The following is a 9,487-nucleotide window of genomic DNA, read 5'->3' as shown; positions in this document are numbered from 1 at the left end:
TAGTCATATATATATATATATATATATTTATATATATTCATATATATTCATGTATATATTTATATATATTTATATATATATATATATTCATATATATATATTTATATATAGTCATATATATATATTTATATATATTCATATATATATATATATTTATATATATTCATATATATATATATTTATATATATTCATATATATATATATTCATATATATATATATTTATATATATTCATATATATATATATATATATATTCATATATATTCATATACATATATATTCATATACATATATATTCATATATATTCAGATATATATATTCATATATATTCATATATATATATATATATATATATATATTCATATATATTCATATACATATATATTCATATACATATATATTCATATATATTCAGATATATATATTCATATATATCCATATACATATATATTCATATATATTCATATATATATAGTCATATATATATATATATATATATATATATATATTGATGTATTCATATATATATATTCATATATATATCTATTCATATATATATATATATTGATATATTCATATATATATATATATATATATTGATATATTCACATATATATATATATTCATATATTCATATATATATATATTCATATATTCATATATATATATTCACATATATATATATATTCATATATTCATATTCTTATATATATATATTCATATATATATATTCATATATATGTTCATATTTATATATATATATATATATATTCATATATGTGAACAAATGATTAATAAAATATGTAAAAAGACATGTTGAAAAAGAGTTAAAAACATATTCAATCTTAAAAAAAGGAAGCACAAGATAAGTGGATAGTCCTTAATCCGCGGAGTTTCGAAGAAATACTCTCCTTCTCATCAGAGGGCAGGAATTAGCAAAATGCAGGATCGGATTTGGCATATGAAAGTATTTAATGAAACTACAAGTAAGTCAAAGATCTTACTTGGTTAAAAAAAGGGTGAGGTAAGGGAAACAGGAGGCAAAAGAAAAATGATAAAAGGATTTCACATGAATGGATAGTCCGGTGAAGGGTAAAAATCCAAAAATGGTAAAATCCAAAACGGTCGAATTTAAAATTTCAATAGACTGGGTGAATTCCAAATGGTCCAAAATCATCCAAAAAGCAGAGTTCCTTGGAAAAAAGTTCAAATGGAATGAATTCCAAATCATTAAAAGTAAAAAAACTAGAGATAATATTTGAAACACGTCTGTCAAGGTTGGATGAATCAAAAAAAAATTAAGGCTTAAAAAGAACCAGAAAAAACGGTGACAATTTAAATTTGAAAAGCAAGGTCAAACTGACCCAGACAAAAAGCGCGAAAGTTAGCGTTAATAATTAGGTCAGCTTAGATATGCACGTGAAAGTCTTAGAAAGAAATTAAGAAAACTGATCAGAAGAACTAATAAATGGCCAAGTTATACACATATACATATATATATATATACATATATATATATACACAAACACACACCTACATATATATATATAAATATAAAAATATATATATATATAAAAATATATATAAAATATAAATAAAAATATATATATATAAAATATATATATATAAAATAAAAAATAAATAAAATAAATAAATAAATAGAAAATAATATATATACAGTCACATACATATATACATACACATATGCATGCATACATACATACAGACACAGAAATGCACACATACATGTATATACATACAAACAACGCATATAAATATATATACACATATATGAATACATATACAATAACACACACATATATATATATATATATACATATACATATATATATACAAACACACACGCATGCATAAACATATACACATATCCAAAAACATATACAAGTTAAACAAAAAAACCTACATACTTACATACAAAATAAAAGGAGAGGCCGGTATCTGCAAACTCCGGAATAAGGCAAATAAACGTGTGTGTAAGTGCATATAGTTAAATATAAGTATTCATATATATATATATGTTCATAAATATATATATATATGTTCATATATATATATATATATATATATATATATATATATATGTTCATATATATATATGTTCATATATATATATATATATATGTTCATATATATATATATATATATATATATATGTTCATATATATATATATATATGTTCATATATATATATATATATGTTCATATATATATATATATGTTCATATATATATATATATATGTTCATATATATATATATATATGTTCATATATATATATGTTCATATATATATATATGTTCATATATATATATATATTCATATATATATATATATATATTCACATATATATATTCATATATATATATATATTCATATATATATATATATGTTCATATATATATGTTCATATATATATATGTTCATATATATATATATATGTTCATATATATATATATATATGTTCATATATATATATGTTCATATATATATATGTTCATATATATATTCATATATATATATATTCATATATATATATTCATATATATATGTTCATATATATAAATATATATTCATATATATATGTTCATATATATATGTTCATATATATATTCATATATATATATATATGTTCATATATATATTCATATATATATATATGTTCATATATATATTCATATATATATATATATGTTCATATATATATTCATATATATATATGTTCATATATATATTCATATATATATATATTCATATATATATCCATATATATATATATATGTTCATATATATATTCATATATATATATATATATTCATATATATATATATATTCATATATATATATATTCATATATATATATATATTCATATATATATATATATTCATATATATATATATTCATATATATATATATTCATATATATATATTCATATATATATATATGTTCATATATATATATGTTCATATGTATATGTTCATATGTATATGTTCATATATATATATGTTCATATGTATATGTTCATATATATATATGTTCATATATATATATGTTCATATATATATATGTTCATATATATATATATTCATATATATATATATTCATATATATATATATATTTATATATGTATATATATATGTTCATATATATATATATTCATATATATATATATATATATATATGTTCATATATATATGTTCATATATATATATATTCATATATATATATTCACATATATATATATATTCATATATATATATATTCACATATATATATATATATGTTCATATATATATATTGATATATATATATATATATGTTCATATATATATATATGTTCATATATATATATTCATATATATATATATATGTTCATATATATATATGTTCATATATATATGTTCATATATATATATGTTCATATATATATATTCATATATATATATGTTCATATATATATATTCATATATATATATATGTTCATATATATATATATTCATATATATATATATGTTCATATATATATATATATATATATATATATTCATATATATATATATATATGTTCATATATATATATATGTTCATATATATATATATGTTCATATATATATATATGTTCATATATATATATATGTTCATATATATATATATGTTCATATATATATATATATATATGTTCATATATATATATATGTTCATATATATATATATGTTCATATATATATATATATATATGTTCATATATATATATGTTCATATATACAAAAAAATGTTCATATATATATAGGTATTTTCATATATATATATTTTCATATATATATATATATATATATATTTTCATATATATATATATATATTTTCATATATATATATATATATATTTTCATATATATATATATATTTTCATATATATATATATATATTTTCATATATATATATATATATTTTCATATATATATATATATATTTTCATATATATATATATATATTTTCATATATATATATATATTTTCATATATATATATATATATTTTCATATATATATATATATTTTCATATATATATATATATATTTTCATATATATATATATATATATTTTCATATATATATATATATATTTTCATATATATATATATATATTTTCATATATATATATATATATTTTCATATATATATATATATATTTTCATATATATATATATATATTTTCATATATATATATATATTTTCATATATATATATATATTTTCATATATATATATATATATTTTCATATATATATATATATATTTTCATATATATATATATATATATTTTCATATATATATATATATTTTCATATATATATATATATATATATATTCATATATATATATATATATATGTTCATATTCATATATATATATGTTCATATATATATATATATTCATATATATATATTCATATATATATATATTCATATATATATATTCATTTATATATATATTCATATTCATATATATATATGAATATATATATATATTCATATATATATATATTCATATATATATATATTCATTTATATATATATTCATATTCATATATATATATATTCATATATATATTCATATATATATATATTCATTTATATATATATTAATATATATATATACATTTATATATATATTCATTTATATATATATTCATTTATATATATATTCATGTATATATATATTCATGTATATATATATATTCATGTATATATATATTCATGTATATATATATTCATGTATATATATATTCATATATATATATATTCATATATATTTATTCATATATATATTCATATATATATATGTTTATATATATATTTATATATATGTTTATATATATATTTATATATATGTTTATATATTTATTTATATATATGTTTATATATATATTTATATATATGTTTATATATATATTTATATATATGTTTATATATATATTTATATATATGTTTATATATTTATTTATATATATGTTTATATATATATTTATATATATATATTTATATATTCATATATATATATTTATATATATATTCATATATATATATTTATATATATATTCATATATATATTTATATATATATTCATATATATATATATATATATTTATATATTCATATATATATATTTATATATTCATATATATATATTTATATATTCATATATATATATATTTATATATTCATATATATATATATATTTATATATTCATATATATATATATTTATATAATCATATATATATATATTTATATATTCATATATATATATGTTCGTAGACATTTTGTAAACATTGTTTTTAAAAAATAAAAAATAATACTTCTATTATGTTTTAAGCGACTGTAATAGTTTATTTTGGAAGTATATTTCGTAAAGAGAATTGACAAAAAACAGAAATTACGAGTTTTATATATTTTATTCGCAGTTTTTTGTAGGGGATGTCAAAAATTCCGCCTAAAATTCTGATACACCTACCGGATCATGTGACTCTTCTAGCGGCCATGTTGTAAGCCCTAACGGTATTTTTGGAGATTACCTATATATGTATATATATATATATATGTATCTATATATGTATGCATCTATACATGTATATATATGTATGTATCTATATATGTATATATATGTATGCATCTATATATATATATATATATATATATACATATATGTAGGTATCTATATGTGTGTGTATGCATATATATGTGTGTGTATGTATATATATATGTGTATGTATATATATATATGTGTGTATATGTATATATATGTATATATATGTATATATATGTGTGTATATGTATATATATGTATATATATGTATATATGTGTTTATATATATATGTATGTGTATATGTGTATATGTATATATACGTATATATTTGTATATATATGTATGTGTATATATATATGTATATATATATGTATATATGTATATATATATGTATATGTGTATATCTATATGTATATATATGTATATATGCATATGTATGTGTATATATGTATATGTATGTGCATATATGTATATGCATGTGTTCATTGATATGTATCTATATATATATGTGTATATAAGTATATGTATGTGCATATATGTATATGCAAGTGTTCATATATATGTATATGTATATGTATATATGCATATGTATGTATATATATGTATGCATATATGCATATGTATATATATGTATATGTATGTATGTATGTGTATATGTATTTATATGTATGTGTATATAGATATATATATGTGTATGTGTATATATATGTATGTATGTGTATGTGCATGTACATATATGTATATATATATATGCATATGTATATATGTATATATATATGTATGTTTCTATGTATATGCATATATATGTATCTATGTGCATATGTATATATATATATGTGTGTGCGTATGTGTATGTGTATATGTATATGTGTGTATGCTCATATCCAGGACCTACATACATGTACATATATATATGTGGTAGTGTGTGTGTGTGTGTATGTGTGTTTACATATATGTAGGTCATGGATATGACCTTTAAATATATCCACTGGTTATGGCCCCAGCTTGCGGGATTTAGGGAGTGTGGAGCCACCCTTTCCTTTCCAGTGCTTCCAGGTCACTCTGACCTAGAGTGGGTGTACCTGTTAGGGTCCCAACTATGGGTGAAATAGAAATGGACTTGAAATAACAAATATATTCTATTAAAAAAATTGCTTCATAATCTTTGGATTCGACATTAACTAACCTTAAAATTGTGTATATGGCGTTAAACAAAAACATCCAACCAACCAACATATATGTATATGTATGCATATATGTATGTATATATATGTTTGTGTACCTGTGCGTGCGTGCCTGATTATACATTCGTGCACGCCCCTAAAATATGGTGCGACTATCGAGTTGTAAGGGAGAATAATTTTCCTAAATTTTCAGAGAGATTATCTCATACCAACTACAATTATCGGTAGAAATATTAACAACAAACACTAGCACGTAATTTCAGCCAAGGCTTCCTCGCGTATTGGTAACGCAACCCGACCACAATCTCTATGGTTGTCGGATCGAGCCTCGGTATAGTCAGTCGTGCGTCTGAGCCGTAGATACGACGAAACTCGTGTCCGTGGTTATAATTAAGTAAATCTGTGAACAACAAGTACATATTTACGCACACTAAGATGTCAGGCCACAATTCTTCGTAAACTCCCAGAGGAAGCAAATCCTTCTGAATATAATTATCGCTAGAAAAAAAAACTGTATATAAAAAGTGAGATGCATTTTCTTACGAGCTTATATGAAAGCAAGGAGGCTTTTAAACATATTTATCAAATAAAACAAAACAAAAAACTAAACTGGGAAAATGGTTGCATCATTCCACAGCTCTAGAAAGTCTAATACAAAAGACGTTAAGACGGAGGACTGCCACATCTGGGAAAGGGCCTTATTTTTCAAAACTTTGATTCGATTCGATAAAATGACTATTATGTACAAATTCAACGCAAAAAATGGCCTCAAAGCAAGTTATGTTGTACCCGGTATGTCTACCATACGGTTCTTCCACTTCATAGCAGAAAATCTGTAATTTCATCATTTTTTTAAATATAAATATTGAAGTTTTAATAATTTAAACTGGAAAACTTGCATCGTTCACTGAAAGCAGCTTTTCTTTATTAAAAAGTTTCTTAAATACTCATAAGTGGACAGCGACAGACACCGTGCGGGAATACTTTTCGACTTTGGCCACTTTAACCTTTTTAACGTATTACGAGAGCATTTTTTGTCCGCCTGCTTCGCCCCGCCTCCACCAGAATTTGAGACGTTTATTACTTTTTTTTTTATAGTAATCCTATGACGTTACGCTTCTTTATTTTCCATTTATAGACATGTAAAACCTTAGCTAGCATTTCTACACATCATTTATCATGGAACAAATCCATTTCTCAAACCTCTTGCCACCTCGATATAAGCCAATGTCAAAATTCATACTAGCTCATTTATTCACTATTTGACGCAGGCGCACTCATAATGTAACGAGATGATTGGTTACTTTTTAATTCTACGTCACTATTTATATACGAAGTGTTTTCAATAAGTTTCCAGACTTTTCTCGTATGAGCACTTTTATTGATAGTGAAACTTAGTCCCCTTCGAAGTAATCTCCTCCGGCTGCAATGCCTCAATGCCAAAACCTCTTTCATCTCCTTAATTGTCTCATAACGACAGCCTCTAAGGGTTTCCTTAAGTTTCAGGAATAACTAAAAGTCACAGCAAGGTCTGGACTGCAGGGAGCTCTTTATACCTCAATCAATATACGTTAAATAGGTTGTGACAAGAATGGAGCATCTTTGGAATTAACTTCGCGCAAGTCTTCCGCATCTTCAATTCCTCACGAATAATTGTGTGTACAGTTCCCACACTGACATCAAACTGTGCACTTATTGTCTCTATAGACACACGACGGTCTTTATTCATGAAATTCTTTATTTGGCCAATCAACTCTGGTGTGTTGACTTCCTTACTCTTGCCACACCTCTCATCATCCTTCACAGACTGCTTACCTTCCTTGAATCTCTTATGCTATTCAAAAACCGATATTCAATTCATGCAAGATGGTCCAAAAGCAGTCTGAAGTATTCCATAAGTTTCTGGGACATTTTTACCAAGTTTAAAACAAAATTTTATTACATATCGTTCTTCTTAAGTGTTCACACGTCAGGATTACAATTTTAAATTCACCAACTGTAACAATCACGCTTTAGTAAGGTGTATTCCAATTCCTGCTATAGCTGTTCATTTGAACCTGAAATCATGAAAATTGGTCAGTCATCTCATAAGATGTATAGCAATAACATACGGAATTTTCAAGAGTGTACGACAATTTTAAATGTCTGTGCAAAAAGTTGGAAACTTATTAAATGTACCTTGTAGATGCAGATGCATTAAATGGTATTTTGTCTTTCTTTACAATTTTCTTTGATCGTTAGTTTTGCTGGGGATTTCCACATTCATCTGTTATTTCAGATGTGCTAAGATTTAAACTAACCTTTAAGTAAGAGCATGGATCTGTCTTGCACTTTGTTCATCGGGTATATTCTTCAGGTAGTTTTTCAAGTTCTTTTCCACGAGTTCAGCGACTGTTATGATTATTGGAATGATTGAAATCTTCTCAAGGTTCCAGTTTATTTTCATGTCTCACAGAAGATCTTTGTATTTAATTATCTTTTCCCTCTCAGTGCAGTGGAGATATTAACACAATCCACTATATCACATTGTTTAGCAGCAAAGATTCAACAGAATCTTAAAACTGAATAGCACGTGTGGCAGAATCTGCACTTGTTATCGTTGCACTTGTTATCGTTGCACTTGCCTTCAGCTTTTTTAAAAGTCACAAAGCCTTGATCTTGGTAGCTATTACCATTCTTTACTGATCATAGTGTAACG

Source organism: Euprymna scolopes, chromosome 44, assembly GCF_053919585.1.
Source record: "Euprymna scolopes isolate OS-2025 chromosome 44, ASM5391958v1, whole genome shotgun sequence".
Lineage (NCBI taxonomy): Eukaryota > Metazoa > Mollusca > Cephalopoda > Sepiida > Sepiolidae > Euprymna > Euprymna scolopes.
Note: the sequence above shows the minus strand (reverse complement) of the source record.